Consider the following 25,056-nt stretch of genomic DNA (forward strand, 5'->3'; position numbering starts at 1 on the left):
GAAAATAGTGAAAATCAATAGAAGAAATTTTTAACCCTTAGGCTAAATCAGCAATTTTAGTACTGTTCTTTGGAAATGCATGCTAGATACCTGTAAAAATAACTGTTCACTCAAATTTAGTTTTAAGGATCTGCTTTTAGGAATATTTTGAATAATTTGAAAAAATACTGTTATATAATTTCAAAGTAGTTTGCTGATTATTTTCCCCTGCCAATACTGGCTATCAAATGCTATTGCCAAAAGCCTTAGTTTCACAGAGATGATTTTATGGTTCAAGATCTCCCTGATTTTTTTTTTAAAACAATTCTTAAAGACTGTTTATTGCACACGTCTGTAAAGGCTCAAAAAAAAAAGCTTCATTACTATTGTATGTACATATCTATAAACATTCAACAAATGGTCCTAATTCAGAAGGTAATTTACATGCTTCTATAACTTCTGGGATTCCCATAGAACAAGAGTTTTTTCCCACGATGTGTGTGTTCAGCAGCTGGCACAACACCTGACTAATCCCACAGAGAAGGCTGCAGCAAAGATGATTGATAAGACAGAATGTAATGATGGAAGTACAGAAGTTACAGACATTGTAGACTGAAGAATGCTCAAGTGTGGCTGAAGTTATTCTTCCCTGACACTTAATTAACACTCACCTGTCGTATTTTCCTTGAAAAAGAAAGGTTATTGCTCTCTAAATTTTACTGCAGTAATTTCAGATACTGACAGCCTAATAGTAGGTAGCCTCACTATGGAGGCAAGTATTTATAAGTGAACTTTTGCAGGCAGTAGAGACAGGCTAACACTCTAGATTAAACATATTTTAACATAGATGCACAACCAGATTAGTAAAGTAAAATATGCAGACTGCATTTTATGTAGAAATTGCCTTAAGTTTTTCTTTGGGTTGCTGGGACAACCAGCGATCTTAATACTGGTGTTACTCTTGTTTAGCACATATTGGCAGGGCTTTCAGCAGCTGCTGGGTAACAGACAAAGTTACAATTGTGCCAGTTCATGAAGTGCCACTGTAAAATCAAGCTCCTTTACTTTTTTTTTTTTTCAAAACATACATCACTATAGATACAAAAAGAACTCTTGAAATGGCCATTTCAAGCATACAACTTCTTTTGTTAAACTGGATGTCACTTCAGTTCTGAACTTGTTATGAGTACATATAGGACAACTAGACTTTTTAGGGATGTAATTTCTCTTATTAGAGAAAAAGCATCGTGAAAACCTATTGTTTTTTATTTTCTAACTGAATAAGTTTCCATGGAAAAAGTATTTTAATTAAGGCAAGCAAAAAAACAAAACAATACAAAAAGGTATCTTATAATTAAGCAAATAAGGATTTTTAATTTTATGTTTGATAGCTTAACTTTTAAATTGTAAACTGAGAAGGAAAGGGAGAAACGTTGCTTTATTGCTTGAGGACCTTTATTACTTGAGTCCTCAGTCCTTAATTTTAAGTACTGACTCTGGGTTCTCGGAGAAAAGAAATGGTTTAGGCTTTTCTCTCACTTCTTCCTAATTCTGTAGTAACACAACAAGAAAAACAATTTGGGACATGACAAGGACATACCTGTAAACAAGCCCTTTCATCAGAACAGATTAGAATGTTTTTGTTTCAATGGGATCCTAAAAACATTGAATTCCCAGCCACTTGGTTGCTGAAGGATGCACTATGAGCTTTGAAAGGTCAGATCCTTTCTATATATATTAGAGCAATCAAATTATTATCCTGCTCGGATATGTGAGATTTAGATATCCATTAACACTGTAGAAGCACTCAGGAGTTGTTGTCCTTCCAAATTTGAAGCCAGATGTGCAGTGTGAGGTCTAGTTCTGCTCTGCAGATTACTCCCCATGCAAAGGTTTCCAGAACCACAACTTCTCCCCAGCCAAAGAAACCAACCAGAATTAATAAGACATCCACATAAAACACCATTTAATTGCCTTCACACATCACAAGCCCATCCAGAGATCCGCAGGCACCACAGACAGCAGGCTACTTGGCTCTGTTCCTTCTGCAGCCTTCCATCTCCCTTTGAGTCAGAGGAAGGAGGAAGCCCTGGCATTTCTGCAGGCAATGCTGGAATTTCTTGCCTTGTCCCTCTGTGATTGTAAGGTCTCATGCTACACTGAACTCCATATGAGTGCAGGACCTTCTGGAAAAGAGGACTTTGCAAGACAGAATTGATTTCCCAAGTGGAGTTTGTTAGTTTTTTGGGGTTTTTTTAGGCTTTTTTATTTTTAAGTAGAGCTTGTTTGTGGACAAGAAACCACCTGAACTTCCTAGGAAGTGGAATGTATATTTTACTTAGTGTCCCATTAATTTTTACAGTGGTTGCAATAATTCAGAGCTATGAATAAAAGAGCAACACCAATAACATTTAAAATCATGCATTTCACCCTATCCTACCTGCCAAGGTCAATAGAAATATCTGGTTTTCATACTGACTTTGTTGTACAAGGTGATACAAATGGAAAGGTTAAATTCTTCCCTAAACCACAGTGTCAAAAGTTTAGAAAGGAAAGTCCTGGGATTATGCTTACATTGGACTTATATCTAGTTGTAATTTCAGTGAAAACTACTAGCAGGCACTATTTAGATGAAGAGGTGTTGGAGGACTGTGAGAGATCTCTAGGAAATCCATGGAGAGTAAAAAAGGTTCTGTATCTTCTGCAACAGGAAAGTAGGCAGTGACAGATGGTGCAGAATGCAAAGTTCACAGCAAAAGCTCCTCTGTCAAATTATAGATACTTATGTGGAACAGCATATACATACCTCTAGCCTTAAATCTGAAACCAAAAAGGGTAGAATACCCATCTACTAAGACTGCTATATATGATTATGCCATTGAAGACACACAAGATGCCTTAAATGACATAAGAAAACACCATCTTGACTCTCCAATAAAATTTAATCCCGATTTTGAGGTTAAAAAGTTTGTAAACATTGTTTGAAATATCCATATACTTCCAATTATTCTTTGCTTGTATGCTTGTTTAAAACAAGCCCAGAAAAATATTGTCACATGACTTAAGCTCAGACAACTTCTGTAATTTCAATAAATATATATAGATCTGAAAAACTTTATTGTAATTCTATTGTTTTAGATATTTATTTCTCTATCAACTTCCATTATTTAATCTTCTTACTAAAAATTATTGTGTGGTTACAATATTTGATAGTCTTCAAATTATGATATAATGATACCCTATATCTAAACCCAATTTAATTACACTTTCCAAATAATGAGCAGTATATTTAGCTAAGATAAATAGCTTTAAATAAGCTGTGAGGCAGAGTTGAAGGCCTACTTATTTAGAAATATTTGGAAATTGTGTTTAAATGGACAAATCAGGAGTAATACCTCACCCCAACCTCACGTGAGAGCAATACAATTCAAATCAATGTCCTGACTATTCCTGAGGTCGATCTTGAAAGAATTGTCTGCAAACAAGATTGAAGCGGAACACTTTCCCCTAAAACCATGAAGGAGGAGGCTTCAGTTTCACAACTACCTTTTTATAAGCTTTGTTCCTTGTTTTATTCCTGTTTCATTACTAAGAAATTCCTTTTTACCCCACAGGTACCTAAGGACAGGTAGCAATTGTTCCTAGTTTTTAGCAGGCCACCCCAAAGGCGTTGTATGCTGGTGCATCTACACTACGAAGTGTAAAACTACCAGTCATTCCCAATACAGCTCATGACTGGAATATTGATGGGATACAGCTGGAATACTGGAATCTAGGCTGTAACTACTCCTCCTGCAATGTCACTGTGGAACGTTTGTAAAGGATCCACCACCAGTGGGCCATTTTCAAACAAACAAATTTGTTAGGCAACAAACACCATCAGCTGAGAAGTACAACTGCCACACAGCAGGCAGACATATGTATTTGTTTTCTTTGTCCTTCTGAGAATGACAGCCTCTAAATGCATTGGGGGTTTCTCATTATCTGCAACTATACATCTGAATCTACTGTGCTATAACATGTATTCTTTTATTTATGTTTCTACTGTCTGGATTTGCACAGTTTCTCTGAAAGTATTCCTCATACTTTGATCCCATGAGTTTCTCCACTGAAGTCTTAGAAGAAACCACTCACACTCAGATGCTTTGTAGGACTCAAACTTTTATTTTCTTTGCTTTCCATACAAGTCACTCACCTAAATGTCATTCAACTGTTCTTTAAATGATATGCATGATTTTTTTGCCACATTCATTTTCTTTCATAATCTAAGAAACTTTTGCCAATGGCTTCATCTTCAAGCTAAAAGAGCTCAAAGAGTCACTCCAGGTATAGCTAGTGGAAGGAGATTGGAATTTCTGCCAGCTGCACTTGACATTTTTGCCTTTACTGAAAGTTATCTTCACCTTGCTTCTGAAATTTGATTTAGCTACTCCTGTTTCAAATGCTTTGTGCTACTTTACTGTCAGTCTCCCAGCTGCTGATATCAATTTCACAGGTGTCTGTGCATATATTCTCCCAAACAACATACTCATTCTTTCATACAACAAGCTACACTAGCTTTTCAGTGATTTCCAACCTTGATATATAACCCCCAGAAAGAATGACAATTTCAGGGAAAAGTTCAAGATATCAGTAAAGTCCCTTGGGCTCTAAAACTTTCATGCCCTTAGCTAGGTCTACCCACAGTGCTGGGTGTTTTTGTCAACATGTTGCCTACTTTTTTTTGTTGCTGCTGACAAGATACCAAATAACACTTGACATGCACATCACTGGTTCTGAAGTCACAGAATGTACATCAGGCAGAACATAATAGATGACATGGCATGCAGAGCAGTCAGTAAGAAATCTGGCCAAGATTTTTTCAGGAACTGTCAACAAAAACAGTACACTGTAGTTTTTGCAGTCTGATTTTATCTTTTCTTCTTTCAGATGGTGACAATGATTCCTTTTTGACATGCTCCAATATCTCTTGGCTTTCTATATGGAGAAATTAACCATCAAAAGCACCAGACCTTTACTGGATACTGTAAGTAACCACTATCATCATTTGTACATCATCTTTATAATTATTTACAACTTCTGATTAAGTTCTGGGAAGATCATATTTAAATAACTGTTCCTTAATTAATACATTTTTTTAAAATTTCCTTTTCCAATTCTCCCCTTGTCTGTAGACCGTCTGTTCTACCATGATGGACTTCTGTTTCTTTTCTTCTAGCAAGTAATTTCCTGCCTCTCATTTCCTTCAGAAATGTTCCCTCTCTTCTCTGGGGCTGGATGACAGTTTTCTCACTTCTGCATGAAAAAGTACAAATGGTGTGCTGAGAAATTTTGGGAAAGCCCTTCTACCAAGAATTACATTACCACTCTTCAAAAGCAAATTTAAAACTAAATGCTTCAACTACAGGCATTTAAGGTTATTTAAGCATTACTGAAGGGTTTTTTTACGATGTTCTCTATAAATGGCATAATACAGTTCTGTTCAGGTTTCCTACTTTAAACCAAATGTAGAATGACAGAATTGCAGTCTTTCACTACCTGCTTGCATCACAGACAATAACAATCTACTGTAAACAACAGTATTTTACTATAAAATATCAATCACAACTTTACTGAAATAGTCTCCCAAATGTGTTTTATGTGCCCTCCAGTTTTAAAGTACTGTGTTAAGATAGAAAACCCCAATATGCTCAACACAATCTTTTAACTGAATTAACAGTATTTAATTGATTTTGGTCAAGTGTTCCGCAGGGGCAGTCATGCTAGAAAGTCTAGTATTTTCCAGTTAAAATCAATAGGAAAATGTTCACCACATTCATTGGGGAAAAGCCAAGTTTGAATAGAGTATCATCAATCCACTGCAAACAATCCAGAAAACATGTATAGCCATTTAAATTGCAAATATATTTTTACAAAGTGCTTTACCCCAGAGTTAAGAGGTTTTACATCTATTCGAAATAATTTTTAAGTCTAAAAACGTGACTCTTAAATATTTTTTGCCTTATTTTTACCATATGATACAGTCAAATTAATAAGCAATGCCTATGCAATCTAGATGCCCAGCCAGCTGTCTCAGGCAGCTCATACCATGTTATTAAAGACTCTTTCTGGCACATGATTAATTATATTGCAACAGACATGTTCCCAAACTGTTTTTATTTTCTTCTTTTTTCAAGCGTGTGTTCTGCTTACTTCAAGGAAACACCAAATAAGGTGTTAATGATCATCTTTTCCCCAGATAATTACAGAATTTTCCTGAGAAATATCATGCTGTTGTTCAGGCTTTTATACAATGATTACCAGCAGATATCAAGTGTTTACACTGAATATGACACAAATTAACCTAGCAGGAAACTCATTACTGCTGTGTACTTAAATGGTTATGAATTAACATATGTACCCATCTAAATTTGAAGATGGGGATTGTTTAGTGTTCTGAAAATGAAATGGTGTTGCTAGTTCTCATAAAAGACACAGATCCCATTTCTGGGCAACCATAAGCAACCTGTAAAAAATCAAAACAGCTGTCATAAAACTCAGGTAAATCAAGCAGCATTTTCAATACCATGTTTCTCCCACAGCTTCCTTTCTACTCTCTATCTTTTCTTTCACAAGACCTATGGGCTTACTACCTCTGCTTTAAAAAATGCACTAATTTTCCATATTCTTTGTCTTGCATTACTTTACAGTAATATGAGAACTACAGTAGTTCTGTAGCCAGATTTATCACCTTCTACTTCGAGACTGATGTAGAGACCTACAAATCTTAGGATTATTTATACATATAAAATAATTTAACACATGCAAAATAAACTTTAGAATATTCCAATCCTGTACTATAAATACTTTTGCTATGTATTTGTATTTTGAAAAGTTTGATAGGCAATGTACATAATTACAAAACACGAGGCTGATATTCCACAAAACCCGGCAATATTTTACCAGCGGGTAAACTGATAGTATTTCAAGAATTTACTTCCTCCAGGGTTGTAATGGCTGTAGTGTTGCAGGTAAAACAGTAAGTTTGAATACTATACTAAATTTTCTACAGAATATACAAATACTAAATAGAGAAACAATACTAAAAAGAGAAACAATAATAAACAGAAGCACCTAGCTCCGTGGTTTACAAATCTGTGAAGAGGGCCATTAAAGAACATAAGAAAAAGAATGTAAAATAATATATTTCTTGATGATAAATCTAAAACTCTAGCATGAAGAAAGCTTAAGTTCTAATGTTCTATTATCATTATAGCCTAATCTTTGTATCAAAATTTTGCTTTCCTTGAGGAGACTTTTGGCTAGTAAGAAATGTAGTAAATGAGTATGCTAGAGCTCAGTGAAATTGAAAAAGTATTAAGAATTTGGTGTTAATCAGCACTGGTCCCAGTGCTGATCCCTGAGGAACACAACTCTTCATAGTCTCCACTTGGACATGGAGGCATTTACTGCAACTCTTTGAGTGCCACCATCCAGCCAATTCCTTATATGTCAACTGGTCCAGCCATCAAACCCATGTCCCCCAAACTTAGTGACAAGGCTGCTGCTCAGAACAGTATAAAATGCTTTGAACAAATCCAAGTGGATGATATATGTCTCTATTCCTTCATCTACTAACACTGCTACCCTGTCATAGCAGGCTACCAAATTTTTCAGGCATGGTTTGCCTTTAGTGAAGCCATGAGTGCAGGCTTCACCTCATTTTCCATGTGCCTTAAAGTTTCTTCCTAGAAAAGATTGGGACAAGCAGCTCGCATAGATTACATCTGCCACAGTCTGATTCAGAGAATGGTGTCCTCACTGCTAATGGGAGAGATGATGACATATGAGCTCATTCAAAATCAATCCAGCTTGCTGGAGGCACATGAGAGATAATTCTGAGAAATAGATTAGTGCATAGGAAAGAGTGGAAAGAAATGCAGGGGGTAACAGGGATACCAAAAGCTTCATCAGGCTCCTGCAGTTTTCAGCTGGACAGCTCTCTCTTACCTAGCAGGTACCTGCTTTAAGAGTGCACGCAGCATTTGCTGCATGTGGATGCCTGCCCACACTGTGTCCTGGACCTGAAAATAAACTGTTAGCTACCTGATATAAAAGTGAGACTGCTACAGGTGTCAGATAATGGAAAAAGAAAATATTTTTATTAGGAGTCTAACAGCCATGAGATCAAATAGTACATGTTATCAAAAATTTTAATACTAGCTATGTCTAAACTGTCTTATCCAGTGACATTAATATCATTTTAAATCAGTAAAAAATCTGGGCTTCAAATTATTTTAGAACATGAGAATGTCAACTCCAGTCTCCTTTAAAAATGTATTAATACATTTTCTAGTTTGGCATGTAATTAGGAGACATATTCCCAAATGTTGAAGGCATCAAGTGATTCAGTGGAAACTATGAAATAACTAGGGCTGCTTGTAGTCAAGGCACTAATTTAGATGCTTTCCTAATGATTTAAAGCTTACTTAAGGCAATACATTATACATTCCCAAGTCTACTGAAGAACACCTCAGCAGAAGTGCTTTTCTTCTGTTCTACCATGCTGCCCATAATCAAAGTTTTCACTGTCAGTGAAGTGTATTTATTTCCTGGCACTGTGAGTCCTGATCAATAATCTCTGTGTTTATATGGTGTACCTGTTCATCAAAAATCACTAACAGTATGTCCAAAAAGTAGTATAAAAAGAAGAGCCTAACCAATGAAGTTAATGTGAAACATTCTGTTGAGCATTTTATCTGCTGACTGGGTTTCATATAATCACCAAATATGCTGAGATGGAGGACACCCATCAGAATCATTGAGCGCAACTCCTGGCTCTGCTCTGGACAACCCAAGAGTCACACCATGTACCCAAGAGTGTTGTCCAAACACTTCTTGAGCTCCATCAGGCTGGTGCTGTGACCACTTTCCTGGGGAGCCTGTTCCAGTGACCAACCATCCTCTGGGTGAAAATCTTTTCTTCTGGTTTGATTTTGTCGTCTTAACTTCATGGAAGCACCAGGTAATTGGGCTTCCATCCAGTTATAACTCACTTCTCAGTTAATCCTGCCTGGCATTCGCAACATTTACATATGGATGAGAAGAACAGAGCAATCGCAAAAATCTGCAAACATGGAAAAGCTGTCATTTTTACCACAATAGCATTTGCTGCATGGTTAGAAACCTAAACCCCAAACTTCATATCACAGTTATGCAAGTATTTGCTCACACTTTAACACTGAATAATATTGCAGCAGGCATACTAGACCTCTACTGGTAATACTGCCAGCATGATATAAAAATAGCCCGTAGTCCATTTTAAGATCAACTCAATATGCCAACCATTAACTTATAAGAAACTCAGTAGCTGAAAAAACCAAAATTAAACAGAGTTCTATTCTCAAATCTTTCACCTTTTATTACCTTTGTGTTAATTGAATTTGCAGATTTTTCACCACACCACAAAACTTAGACGCTCCAAAAATACCACTGAAAAAGCACACTTTTTAAAAAATAACCACAATAAAAGTATTTTCAAGCTTTTAGTGTTCTCCTGTATTTTTTTTCACTTGCAGTAGATCAGGTTATTTGCGGTACTGCAATTAATGCAGATGATATATATATACAATGGTTGGGGCAGAAAAACAAAGGACTTGTATGAACAAATGCTGCCACACACTCAAATCACCAAGTCATTACAAAAAGATAGTGGAATTTAAGGTTTCAAAGGAAAGATAATTCTGTTAAATTAAGTTTTTTGCACGTGTATTTTTAAAAGTAGTAGCACAAAAGTAAGTGTGAGCAAAAACTCTACATTTTTTCACCTTTCTGTTAATAATAAATAATAAGAAAAGATAATTTTTCTCTATGCCTCTTAGAAGCAGTGATGAGTGTCTTGACTCCATTGTTTACAACTCAGTAATACAGAACTTATTTTGAAATACTGCTTTAATTTATTTAGCTCTACCACAAACTATATACAAAGTTTACATGGTGTGAACCTGGAAGGTCTCCAAGTCCTGTGCAACTACTGTCTTACTCCCTGCAGTGGGATGGAGAAGGGAAGCAGTAGGTAAAAGTGAGAAATCTCTTGTGATGAGATAAAGACAGTTGAATACATAAAGTAAAGCTTTACAATGTGCTATCCACACCATCTTACTCACAAGTTCAAAACATAACACCCTACAAGCTACTATGAAGAAGATTTCATCCCAGTAAAAACCTATACAGAAGTATTTGTAAAAGACTGAAATGTTTGCAAAGTGCTTAAAATTAAGCCTATGTAAATATAGTGCCAAAGCACTGTGAATAACAAGTTACTTTCCTTAGCTTCAAGCCAATCAGCTGGCTTGGATTCTTATTTGCATATCAGTGTATATCCATTTCAAATTCATACTTGTATGTAAATAATTTCTGTAATTTTTTTAATATATTGCCCCAGTGCACATCATCACACAGCAGTACATGAATCCACATGGCTGCTTCATAACCAGATCCTTTCACAAAATCATTTTTACTCTGTCTCTATGTATATATGTAAGTCTTTAATACCATGTGGATGCACCTTTGCACTTCCTTTAGGTTTTGAATTCACCCTGAAAATTAAAAAAAAAAAAAAAAAAAAAGCAAAACAAAAAAAGAAAAAAAAACCAACAAAAACAAAAGAAAAAGCCGAAACAAAATAAAAAACAAAACCACAAAAAACCTGAAAGTATCAAGACATGTATACTAGCCTGGGAAGACTTCTTGTGGACCCTTTTATTTAGAGAGAAACCTTGACACAGGAAAATCAAACAGAAAATCAAATCAAATCAATTGAAAGCTAAAGCAGTATGCCACAAGGATTTTCTAAAAGACCTCATGAAAATCTTTGCCAAAAATTAGTGCATGCTTAAGAGGGAAGAATTAACTTTGGGAGGCTGGCGGGAAAAATAATCTTTTCTTCCCTTATTCCCCAATTCAGGGTAATTGACTTTCACTTATAGTGGTATATACTCATTTTCTTTTCTATTACCCAAGAGTCTAGTCTGAATAACAGTTTTCCCAGAGCTAGACCATTAGAAGGCATAAAATTGTGTGTGTGTTCCTCTGTCTGTGTTCATGTCTGAACAAGGAAACAAATATCAAAATCCTATTCTTTAGAACACCTCAAAAATTTCATTATATATCCTAGTTTTTAGTTCTGACAGAATTTTTCCATACTTTGAATGGTGTGCTACTTCTCCTACTACATCAAGAAAGAACAACCAAACAAACAAACAAACAGAAGGTCCTAAAACTGATGTTATAAGCAATGGCATGTCTATGTGTCATGTTTTCTGTCTTTAACCTAAAGAATGGTTTTTAAAATGTTCTTCAGCAGAATACTTCCTGTAAATTGATTTTAATATTGTATCATACCTGCCTAGCTACTGAATTATTTCATATTAGCTTCAGCTTTAGTTCTCTTCTTGTTTTCTTAACAGTTCTGACATGTCTCCTACAGGCAGCTCTCCTACATGTCTTTTTTTTCATGAGAAAAAAAATGAGAGTGATCCTGGGGGGTGCACTCCAGCCAGGGACATCACTGAAGAATAAACAAATGTAGACCCCGATTCATAAAAAATCATACCCAACACAAAAGAATAAGTCAAGAATTTTGCAAAATAATTTTATTTGACCCTGCAGAGAATTACAGTTTTTCAAAAATCACATTCCCTTCCAAATTACTTCCAACAATCTTGGCTAATAGCTAGTCCTTAAAACAAACAATGTAGAAAATGTGATTGTTGGGAAAAAGCCTTTCTCACAAAATTTCTTTGCTTTGAAAATAAGGCTCAGATCCCAAGCATAAGTGTGGATCTGTAACCTGCCAGACAAGACTGAGTTTTCTCTGTGGTTTACATGCTGCTAGACCAGCACAGGAGGAAGGCTGCCCTGCCCACCAGCCTCTTCAAGCACCCCAATGTCAGTGACACCATCTGCTGCAGCCACCTCCCTGCACCTCCTCTGCCCCCTGCAGGGGTAGGGGCTGAGCCCACTCAGGGCCTTCTCTGCTTCCCAAATTCCAGGGTGCACAGAGGCTGCACCCATCCCTTGAGCTACTCCTGCAGCAGGAGGGGAAAATGTGCACTGGCTCTGCTGTCATATTTGTTGCATAGGAGAGGATGATTAATTCGATCAATAGCCAAATTTTAAAGTTGAGAGTTCTTTGATAAATCTGTTTTTCTTTTCATTAGGACTATCATTCAGTTAAGTACTTCAGAACATAATGTTTCATGTTTTTGTTAATATTTTCCCTTTTTTCATTTGTATTAGCATTCTACAATCTCATCATTATTTTTGACATTTATTCTTCTATTTCTTCCCTGTGGTCCTCTTCATTTCTCTTGTCAATTATCATTTTGTACACATTATGAATCACTTCAGCATCTGCCCATTCCAAAACATTAATCATTCACATTTTTAATAAACAAGCATTTTTAAAGAGCTATAGAGTGTTTTTAATGTTGGGGACCTTGCATAAGATTTCCACCAGAAACTCCAATATTACCCTCCCATAGCAATATATAGGAGTGACACAGACCTGAAGTGTGGAGGATTTCAATGCTCTTGTGTAGGCAATGCAAAACCTACAATGCAGAAAATTCTGCAGGAGCAGCTATCACATGGGAAAGTTATCACACAGTTGTCACATATCACATCATCTCTGAGTCTGTTCATCGTACAGGAAAACAAGGAATGTCTTGCCCTATCTCTTTTTGTCCTACTTTCACTGAGCTGTGATGATGGAATATGTATCTGGCTTACGTTTTTAGCTTACCAAATCACAACAGAATGACATCTAGTGTCTAATTAAACACTGATTTGTCTCATACCTATAAAGTTGTTCGAGTTCTTAACTGGGTAAAGGTTAGACATCTGCACTTCATGGTGATCTGAGACCACGTTTTCTCAGTAACAAAGTCAAATCCATCTTGCCACTAAAACATGCTGCTATTTTTATTATGTTTGCTTGGTTCTTTGCATGAGGCAAGAAAGTTGCTTCTGGATTTGCTTTTTTGGCTGGAGCACCTCTCCTATGCAGACAGAGACAGAGCTGAGACACTCCAGCCTAGAGAAGATAAGGCTTCAGGGAGATCATATAGCAGCCTTCTAGTACCTAAAAGGGGCCTACAAGAGAGATGGAGCAGGACTTTTTACGTATCTTCAAACTGAGAGAGGGCAGGTTTAGAGTAAATAATAAGAATTTTTTTTACTTTGAGGCACTGGAACAGTTTGCCTAGAAAAGCTGTAGAGGACCTGTCCATGGAATTGTTCAAGGCCAGGTTTGATGGGGTTCTGAGCAATCTGGTCTAATGAAAGTTGTCCCTGCCCATGGCAGAGAGTATGGAACCAGCGGGTTTTTGAGATCCCTTCAACCCAAACCATTCTGTGATTCTATGATTACCATTGAACTATGGTTTTGCTTTTGTTCAGGTCGCTACTTCTGCTTATATAAGCAGCCTGGCTGCCAAATGCATATCAAAGGTAACTGATTTAATACAGAACCAGTCTGCAAGTGTTAGCTTGGTGTTATTAGTCAATGGCAGATCTTTACTGATTGCAGTGATGCCAGTAACGCTATTGTTTTTATAAATTGCACACAGAGCCTTAGCTACCACCGCTGCTGTTATCAGATACTGTGCATATCTAAAAGTTCAATGTTAATAGATTTTTCATTTCAGAGTTTTACCTGCTATTATTTATATATTAATTTCTCTAGGACTGCATCTGTCAGATATACATATACATGTGTATGATATCCATGGAAGCATTCTTTTCAACTTGAGCTATAGCATGGCATTTTTTTACCCCTCTTTTACTTGTAGACAGTTTTGGATCTATCTTTGCCATTCCTTTTGCCTTTGAGAATGTTCCTCCATACCTTTCAACCAGCAATTAGTATCTTAACTTCTGGTGTCTCAAGTGGTCTTCATCTGACACTGTCATTTATTGATTGCATTATTTATGATGTTACTGATGCTCAGCTATAGCATTTATTCTCATTATTCTTCCCAACTGCTTTCCCCCTAATCTAGTCAATAAGAGAAGCCTTACCTTAATTTCAGCAATATATGAACTCTGGAAAGCTTGCTCCAGATGACAAATCAATTGCAGTACTCAATACCAATCACAGGGCTCTCCTTGCAGGCATTACAGCAGAAATTCTTATTGCTGTGTTGCACACTTAGATGCTATCTGGTCAGTGATGTCAGCTATCTTTCACTATTCATTACTGCACACTCTGTGTGTGAAGATTCTCAAAATTATTTTTATAGTGACAGTGCACATAATATTTCCCATTTTTCCCACAATGTCATATCTTAAGTTCATAAATTTTCCAGTAAATCTGGCCACAGCCCTGCTTTCCCCTCCTAGACAAATTAATATGATTATGTAATTTATGTTCAATCACCTCACTGGCAAATCTAAGTGCAGTAATTAGTAATTAATTGTTGAATTATGGCTGTTCAAACAGCACAAGTACTAACAGTCAAATATTTAAATGTAAAAGCATTGTGTAGAGAAGAAAAGAAAAAGTCTTCTCAAGAAAGGATTTGAGAACCATGCTGTATTCCCAAGAAAATTCTGCATAGCATAAAACACTGCAATATTTTACTTTCATATTGGCCCAAAGTTGTCCATGAGCAGGCAGGAATATTACCAATAAATTAATCCTTTTTGAGGAAAGAGAAACTATTGTGTTCTCATAATTCAGAATGCTCATGGGCAAACTAAAAGCACATTAGTTTATTTGATTCATAATATCATGGATTTTTTTGTGTCAGTAGATCTGAGAAGCTTTTAAAATATTCTGAAAGGTCTTTGGTGTAATCAGCAAGGATTTTGTACATCTGATTGAATATCAGAAACATGCTACCCACTAAAATATTTGCATGGATAGTTATGAATATGATGTTTATAAAAATAGAGAATGTACCCATGTAAAAATTTATATTTCCCTCAAAATTTTTTATACGTGCAAAAGGCTGAATTCAAGTTAGGTTTGATATAACTCTCAAGGAATTGCAGATTTGATTTTACACTGCCACATAGCACAGCCCCAAGCACACACACTTTTTTGGATAGACTTGATTTGTACTGTGCTAGACCCAGTCCTGTGGGTCCCATCTGTTTCTGGAATAAAATTACCTAATCTTAAAGCCCTTCTATGTAAGACTATGACATTACTTTCCAGAAGGTAATGATAAATAGGATTTATAAGATTTATAGGCCACCTCAGTTTAGCCTGCTAAAGAACAACACAGAGCTACCATTTTCACAGAAGATAAGCAAAGATGAGCCAGGGAGCATTCTCTTGTCAGTGAAGAGCCCATACTGATCATTGGACAAATTAAAGTCATTTTCTGTGCCTATTTACAGAGAATATAGAAAAGAGTTTCCCTCTCGGCTCTTTCTTTTCACAAACAAGTACATTTCTTTTCTGGAATCACAAGCACTTTATGTTATGAAGCTTTTATTTTAGAGTGTGTGTGTCACCATTGAGTCAGGAACAGAAAGGATCCATACGTGTTCAGAGGCTAATAATCCAATTTATTAGAAATCCATTCCTTTTTATAGACTATTCCAATACAGGTGGGCCTGACTGGTCCTTTAATCAACACCCTGTCACCATTGGGTAATTAAGAAACCACCCTTTGGTAAACCATCTTATGAGAAAACAACTGTTCAAAACAACAACTGCAAAGCCTTAAGATAAGAATTGTTTTATTTCTTTTCTCTGAGCTTCTCACAGCTTTTCCCAGAATGATGCCTGGGAAAGTTTATCTGGCTTTCTCTCTCTGACCAGGCTGTCACCATCACGTGCATGTATATATATGTATGCATGTACATATGCATACAAACCTCTCTTTTTCAGAGGAATGTTAAAAGGGAAGGGTTTTTTATATTTGCAGAAAGCATCCCGATATACAAGACAGACAGCATGGAAAAACATATGCTTCAAGATTGTGGTAAAGAATTTGGGCTTTCTTTTCAGAGTTCTTGCATAGCTCCAGAACTAATAGGAATCATAAATGTGCATCCGTTCAGGAAACATCTCTTTTATTCCACAATGGAGAGAGGTAGAGATATGCTTGGAGCTGCCTTCCAATGTTAGGAGAAGCAAATTAAAATCTTTGTTTTGGCAAAGGCCAATTAAGATGTACCACCTAGGTAAGCCCCTACAGTTACCTGCCCCAGTCACTATATGGCATATTTTTCTGGAGGCATATTTTAAGATTTTATTGGATATATATTAACAATAAACTCTTGTTAAAAGTCTGAAAAAATATTGAATATACTCCAACTATGCCTTTTTGTCTTCAAGATTTCACAGAAGTACTGCACTAATAAATAAGAAAATAGAATTCCTATTCTGTAATTCAGGCATGTGGGAAAAGATACTAACACAGAGAAGACCAAATTCTTCAAAATATAAAACACACAAAATTTCTAACAAATTAATAACTAACTTTAAAACCAGTTACTTCAGGCATACTTATGAAATATAAAGCCATATTTGGTAAGAGTGAGATATTGTAAGCAATTTTTAACAGATATATTTTAAATACAGAGTTAAACATTCATCCTGAAGATCGTTGCGGTGACCTATAAATACAATAATTTCAAGTCATACTGCCTTAACCAACCTAACATCCAAAACAGAACAGTTTCCTGGAAACTATAAAAAGTGAAATAAGCAGAGTTCTAAGTTGTTTCCATCAATACTAATTACATGCCTGCAACAAGGTTAAATCAGTTGACTCTATAGTCAATATTCTTGGAGTAGTCTGGGGCTTATATCTTAATAATTGTGTCTTTTTTAACAGAATAAATTAAAGTTTCAGTGCTATGCTGGAGGCTTTCCCCTTATCCCTCTACTCTTTCAATGCTTTTACTAGTTAAAAAGGTTTTTCTGAGTAGCAAGATATCTGAGGCACATATAGTTAATCTGAATTAATTTCTAGTAGAGCTACAGTTCAAATCAGTCATACCTAAAGAAGTGTATTATAAATTCAGATTTCCAGATACAAATTGGAAAATTGGAAGAGCCCTCTGAGTGAACTTCTCAGTTATAGCATACATTTATTTCACTGCAGGAAGATTTGTGCTCATTGTGAATTTTAAAAATGAAACCAAGCTAAGGAAATGTCTAAGTGCATTTTAACAGTCTTATAGCTAAACCAACATTTGTAAAAATAAGGCAATTATACAAATTATAGATATGATTTTCAACAATGGATGGTTTCCTGATCTGAGTTCTGTTTTCTCAGGAGCAGTAAAAATTCATTCTACATTTACAAACAATTGAATAAAATCCAATAATTCTGCCTATTGCAAAAGACAGACCCTTCCAGAGCTGCATTAACATCACTGGAACAGGTTTTCTAGAACAATGGCCCAAAATAAAGTCAAACACAGACATATTGAATAAAATTATGCATCTTTTAGAAGATAGGCTATATTATTATAAATTGGCTAAAATCAATTTTTATTAATGAAAATTGGCCTCATTTTTTAGGACAGAAATCATTATGTAGATATCCATGTAACTTATTAGCTGTCTATCCACTTGGTCCTATAGAAGAACGGCCTCAAATCTACATAAAAAAAAACTCCTGATGAAATACTAGTTAATATCTACTGCAATTTTGAAAATGATAGCAGTAAATATTAACCAGTGGCGGCCAAAACCATACTGACAAAGGAAGAGTTAAGAAGAAGAATAAAACACAGGATACAAAAATGTCATTTCAGTTTTAAGCATAATAGATGAAATATTCACATTGGCACCATTGTCACTATACTAATTTTTCTGCAGGTCTAAGGCTAAATAGAGTAGGCAGATAATTCTTGTTTTCAAAAATTAAATACGATGTTACAAAATTTATATTGACTCTCAGAATGGCAAAGACATATTGGCAAATCTGTATGCTTTGATGCGTAAGCAAAAAAAGAAGGGATGTTGCTGCTTTGTGATACAGCACTATGCTTTTGGAATCACTTCAAAATTTCCTTGAATTTCTTGATATTTTGCCCTCAGATGATAGAACTGAGGGGAGAAAATGGCCATAGTCCTGACATATAGTACATTTCCTTCACTATTTTCTTAGGCCATGAAAGAAGAAATTTATTCAGAGAAGAGAATAAAGTGGTTATAAACACAATAGGAATCTTCATGAGGAAAAAAAAGCAAAGCAAAATAAAACAAAAACAAACAAAAACCTCACTGTGAAGAAAAACTTTAATTTTTACTGACTTGAAAATATGCCGTTAGCTCAGAAGACAAAACTGCAAGCAAGTCATACAAGGACTTGTCAGGCTATGAAGTGGAGCAGGGAAATATTAAATTTCAAACTGCATTCACTTGCAAATCAAGATTTGGCAGAAAATGCTTTTTTAAATAGTGGTTATCCTTAACTGTCAAAATGCTGCTTACGTGCTGTCTGGAAAAGTTATCATTCAGATTCATTTGTCAGTACTTCTCCCACTCTTCACAATCAGGCAATGTTAAAATTCACGTCAAAATCAGTTTTTTGTCAATGATATTTACTGCTCCTAAATACTAATATGTAGACAAACATTTCCTGTTTCTTAATGCTGCTGGCACACGTTGCTGCACTGTGTTTCAGGCTAGGAATTTATAATTTCTGTGTGAAGGGTTACATTTGGGAGAGGAACAGGGTCAGAAGATCCTGTTAGGAAGAAGACAGTAGATGTCTTTTTGGCCTTTCAATTTAGTGATTTACTTTATTTTTATGACATGCTACAACATCAAAGAAAGCCATTATACAAAAGCCTGACCATAGCATTCCAGAGAGTTTGCTTTGCATAATGTATCTCCATTAGGGCTTCCATTTAAGTTGACAGTATGACAGTTAAATCTCTTCATGCATTTCTATCACTTCACATAATAAAATGTCAAACTTCCTGCGCACACTGAAGTAAAATATGTACAATACGTAACACAAAATCAAGACATGCACAACCAGAGCACAACAATATTCTATAAACAGGGGTAGTTGGTATCAGACTGAAATCTAGAAATTACAGTCTCCTAGGTATAATGGTTTCATTAAAATGTTCAAACAGTGTCTCCAAAGCTAATTTTCTTTCCAAAGTACCCATGCATAGAAAGTACAGCAATAAGACATCCCCCTGCTATGCCTCTCTGAATAGCAGATTAACTGCAGAACTAGAATGATGTCAATTTGTTTCAAAATATTGCAGCAAAGCTTTTGAATGGATGAGCAATTACTAACAGAGGGTGCAATTATAACCGAGTCACAGGGAATGCTTTAATATGGTTCTTCTCCCATGTACAAGGAAAAAGGAGAAAACGTAATGACAGAGGAATAATGAGACAGCTGGCTTTGACAGCACCTTGGCAGCCGTCACTAAGAAAGTTAAGTGCATTAGTTCATTGGCGTCCATTCTTCAAGACATCTAAAGAAGGATGAGGAAAAAGCATCTTGTCAGAGAGTAGCCAAAAGCTACCACCAACAGTGGCGGCATAAGATTTACTTTAATCAAAACAAAATTTAGTTTTTTACACTAATTAACACCAAAAAGACAGTAATTTGGGCAGTTTTTACTAGGCGATCTTTGTGCTTTTTTTCACTTCTTATTCCAGATCCTCAACTTGCTTTTTAACTCTTTGGAGATGAAATAAAAATGTACTTGTGACCTATCTATTCCACAAGTTCACTCAACAATTCACTCTTTTGCTTCTGAATGAAATTTTTACAAAGTGTTTTTTGCCATTTGTCACATTAAGGTGGCTTAACACTATTTCTGCACTTAAATAGGTCCTGCCTGGAGCCAGTTGGTCTGCCTAGGCAGGCTTGGGAGGAAGAAAATTAAGTTTCAGAAGCAATAGGCTAAATTCTCCTTTCAATTATCCATTATAACCTTATTACATACAAAATCAATGATACAATGTGCTCCCATGTTTTGCTGGCAGAATCAATATAACTGTCCTTATGGTATTCAAATGCTACAAACATGGCAAAAGTTTTTACTAAAGATAGATAACTGCCACAAACCCCCAAACATAAAGAAGCTTATTCTTGACTCAAAACACTGAGATCAAACTGTGCTATGCCCAGTTTTGGTGTTCTCAGTACAAGAAGAGTACAAGAAAGGACTGAAGGACTAGAGCGTCTCTTCTATGAGGCATAGCTGAGACACCTGAGACTGTTTAGTCAGGAGAAGAGAGGGGGACCATGTCACTGTATAAATTCCTGGAGTAAAGGTGCAAAGGGGACAGAGTCAGGCCCTTTTTGGTGGTGAAAAACCAGAAACAATGGGCTCAAACTGGAACACTGGAGCTTCCCTTTGAACACTAGGAAAGGCTTTTTACTGTGATATTGACTGATCACAGGCTGTCCAGGGAGGTTGTGGTGTTTCCATCCTTGAATATGTCCAAAAGCTACCTAGACATGTTCCTGGGCAACTGAATCCAGACAGCCCTGCTCAAGAAGGGGCGCTGGTGCAGGTTACCTGACAACATCTCTTCCAACCATGACCATTCTGTGATTTGGTGATTCTCTGAAATAGTCACATACTTGCTATAAAACGTTGTGGGGGAAAAAAAAGTATGAACAAAGGTACACAACAGCACAAGCTGTTTCGTCAGCACACTACTTCTACACCTACTAAGTAAATATTGTCTCCAGAGTGCTCCTGTCTAAATAACTCACCCAGGAGAAGGAAGGTATTAGCATACCTAATCTGGTAGTATACTTTAGATTTGAAGGATCTTCTTGTAGGTTTGTGGGGGTTTTTACCAAGCTTGCAGTGATCTACAAACATGAAATAAATCCATTAAAAATATTCCATCTTTATTTATGATTTTTCCCCTAAGGTACAGATAATTGAATTGGAATCATTGATCAGTATCACTGTTCATAAAAGTGCTAATCCCTGTCCACTCAGCTATAATAAACTAGAATCATCAGGTTTCATAGCTCCAACACAGCATTCAGCTGTTCTTTGTCTTGTAAAAAATGTCAAATAGACCTTTACCATCCAAACATTGGATATCAAAGATTATTTGGGCAGAGGCTACAGCACCAGTGCTATTGGCATATATGCACATAATGGAAATTGCCCTCTTTATTACCATCTGCAAGTATGCCTTTTGACTTTCTCACATATATACATTTCTGGGCTCTTTATTACTTGGTATTGCTACTAGTACTATCAGTGTAAGCAAGAAATATTATTTACTATTAAACCTCTAGTTCTTAATACTATAATGATGTCTAGGAGACCATGACTATTGTGCTACAGGTTCCAGAACTATAGGACTAAAATAGGGTCACTCTCCTAAAAAGTTTTAAAAAGTGTTTCTGTTTCTTTCTGCTTTCGTGTTGTTGTTCACACTTATTTTTCACTTCATAGAATAAGAAATATATTCACAAAGTGTGCATAACAAATGAGGAAATCTAGAGGCAGAATTAAAGCACAAAGATATTTTCTTTCATATCTCATCATCAACCACTTACATTTCCCCATTGTTATAGTACATGCATCCCAGAGCAATCCAAACGGGAAATTAGGTCTTCCGGCTTCCTCCACCATTTTTCAGAAGAGTCTGTGCATGAGAAGATAGCCTGCTTCCTAGACTATATTAACACATGATAATTATATTTTCAAAGCAAAAAGGAGCACATGTCCTTTGTAGTCTTTGATGGAAACTTTAAATTGCACTCATTGCTTTACAGCAAGTCTCTCACTCTAATGAAAAGTAAAGTTATAATGCTGAATAATTGTTCACTGCCTTTCAACTTCAAAGTGTTTTGTAAATATGACCTAATTCATCAAAATTTTCTATACTCAAGGGAATTGTGTGCACAACAAGCAGAGATAGGAAAAGCAAGGCAGACAGGGCTAATGGTCAAATTTTGTAATTTTTTGCCCAACCATGTCCTTGCTCAGGATTTTCCTTAAGCAACAAATGAATCTAAGAAAGTAGGTAAAATTTTTCTAAATTGAAGAATTGCAGCTAAATGTGCATTGCAACTGTCATTGTTCTGTTTGCTGTTTGGCAACAATATGTTCAGAAACCTCCATAACTCTGCACAAAACCTTAGGATAAGGACATTGTGCCAGGCCCCCAGAATCTGCATGTAGCAGATACGAATTCCTCCCTCCACATCATAAAGCAAGTAAGCTTCTTACAGACTTCTACTACCAGTTTTGGCTTGCTTATGTCTTCCTATGAGGAGGTTTGCCTAGTTGGATCACATTGTATATGGGCCCCTTATGGAACCTATTCAACTTTTCCCACAAAATCTTCCTCTCCTGCAAACACGGAACACTTTTCTCTTGCAATCACTGCAGCCTGCAAACACAGGACTACAGCAGACCTGTGGCTTTGAATCCAAGCACATCCATCTAAAGGAAATAATATTATTCCTGAAGGTATAACTACACCACAGAGGAAGTATCGTTTCCATTACTTGTTCATCTCCATCTATAACTTTATATGATCACTGAAAATGTGAATGAAAATATCAAATGTTTCAATTGATGAATTCTGAAGTCAACAACGAATCATATCTGGTGTCAGCAGTATTTTTTAGTCTCTTTTTCTAAACCTTAGTCAATGCATAACAACAAATGCATGGTTTTAATCTATTTTAATTGTGGAAGGATTTAATAAACTAATATGAATAGATGTTTTATAATGGCCCATGTAAATGTTAAGATATTTATACATATACACTATACAAATATTTACATACATAAAATATAAAAAATTACTGAATTACTGTGAATCTATACATATACAGAACTGTTCAGATGAAGCATCTACTTGTCCTTAGACAGTTAGGCAACTACATGGAAAATATTAGCTAGGCTTTCAGAATTGTTAGGATTACTAAGATAATGTTAAAAAATAAGATAAACTCTGCACAGTTTGCATTTAAAACATCCAAGAGAGATCTTATTTGAAGACAGAATCTTGTTTATCTGCTTTTGATGCCTTTTTTTTTCTAGTATTCCTTTTAGTTATTTATGGCTGCATTGGAAGCTCGGAAGGAAGCTCGGAAGGAAGCTCGGAAGGAAACTCGGAAGCTCGGAAGGAAGCTCGGAAGGAAGCTCGGAAGGAAGGAAGGAAAAAAGAAAAAAAGAAAAAAGAAAAAAAGAAAAAAGAAAAAAAGAAAAAAGAAAAAAAGAAAAAAGAAAAAAAGAAAAAAGAAAAAAAGAAAAAAGAAAAAAAGAAAAAAGAAAAAAAGAAAAAAGAAAAAAAGAAAAAAGAAAAAAAGAAAAAAGAAAAAAAGAAAAAAATTACCTCATTCATCTCTTTTGAGCTGAACGTCTTTACAACAGTTGGAGATAATATAGCCTCACCTAACTCAGAGGAATTATCCCACAGTTTGCCAGGAGTAGCTAAGCTAATAAATAGCTGGAAATATGAAGGAAAATGAATGGGAAAAAATGTATCCAGTTTTGTACGGGAATTATCTAAACTAAAACATCCCTTGTGCGGGATGCTCCCACCCCTTAAATTGGATTAATGACTATGACCATAAACAAAGCCATTGTGTTTTATTCTAATACAACAGGAAAGTATGCATTAGTACTGTAAAACGCTTTTTTAAATGAATGTTTGGCCACTAGAGCCCTGGCATTTTTTGCATATAACACCACACATTCTGGGCACTTCCACAAATACTTTTGCCATTTCATGCTGGTACAGCACTTGAGCATTTCTGTGAACATGTTCATTGGCTGAGAAGAAATGAAACTGTGTTTTCATTTATCAAAACTATGCATGGGACAGGTGATTAAACAGTGCAGAAGATACTAGAATGAGTGCAAGAAGGCATCCAAAGTGCTTCTCCTTTCAGGGAACTAAATAAAAAGCAGTATTAGGCTTATAACAATGTGATCTCTCAGTTAGTTTTGATAATGCTGTATTTTACTCTGCTTGTAGTTCGTTTTATGTGTTTAATGAGCTCAGATGTAAGTAGATCAATAGAACATACTGTGTAAGTTAATCGGTAGTAGTTAAAGGGTCAAAGTTTGGATCTAATCAGGAAAAAAAGCCACATCACTCTCTAAAATGGCCATATGGTAGTATATCTATCTACTGTATGTGTCTGACTATCCTGCCAGCTTCCCTGAAGCAGGAAAGACCCGCACGTCCTGAATCATCCCATTAAACTGGCCATATTGTGCTGGGAAAGAAGCAGGTTTAGAAAAGTTGTAGGATAATGTCACTGCTCTGCAGTCCCCTTACAATGCAGAAATTATAAGAAACAAATGCTTGAGCTGCTAATTCAGATCAGTTGCAAGCACACCACATTTGGTAGCATGGACTCCACAGCAATGCTCAGCCAGCAGGAGTTCGAAGTGCCGTGGAAGAGCGACCACCAGCAGAAGTGAGACAAAGTCTCCCCAGTTCTCTGTATCCCCAAAATGTGATCACCTCCTAGATCTGCTCCAGCTGGTAAGAGGGAGGAATGCAGTGAGGGCTCTGCAGTGGCTGGCTACATGGATTGCTCACTGCAGGGCTCAGGCAGGAGAGGAGGAGAGCTGCTGCCATCACAGTACACGCACGTAGAAGATGGAGCCTTAGTGCCTGAGGTGTGTGAGAGAGGAGGCACTGAGTTCCTGCCCCGCATGAAGCTGAGGAGCACACTGTCCTGAAACACCCCTTTCACAGGCAGTAAGTTTCTTGTACAAAATTACTTCTAAATTAACAGCCACCTATTTATTAGCAATAGAGTTCAGAATGAGACAAGAAAGCTCAAAAGTTTATTCTATAAAATAGAATATAAAGCCATATCCACAAAAAACCCCAAAAAAACCCCAAAAACCAAAAAAAAACCCCACAAAAACAAAAAAAAAAAAACGAAAAAAAGGCCAAACCAAAATAAAACCATTTCACATAATTGAGTCCTGCTATTATTTGGTGGTGGTTTGGGTTTGGCTGGAGGAAACGTTCTTGGTTTTTTATTTAATGCACAGATTTATCTCAGAGGTAATGTTGTCATGTTGTTTTTTACAGAGGAAATCAATAAAAACAGCTTACTTATTTGGTTTTCTTCTTCCTGC

General features: G+C 36.1%; 1 protein-coding gene across 1 annotated transcript in view; it reads right to left on the reverse strand.

Annotated features, from left to right (window-relative positions):
• The window catches only part of FAM155A (family with sequence similarity 155 member A), a 437,763-nt gene that overhangs the window by 350,176 nt on the left and 62,531 nt on the right, over positions 1–25,056 (reverse strand). The window lies entirely within an intron of this gene.

The sequence above is a fragment of the Geospiza fortis genome, unplaced genomic scaffold (genome assembly GCF_000277835.1).
Source record: "Geospiza fortis unplaced genomic scaffold, GeoFor_1.0 scaffold366, whole genome shotgun sequence".
In the NCBI taxonomy this organism is placed as follows: domain Eukaryota; kingdom Metazoa; phylum Chordata; class Aves; order Passeriformes; family Thraupidae; genus Geospiza; species Geospiza fortis.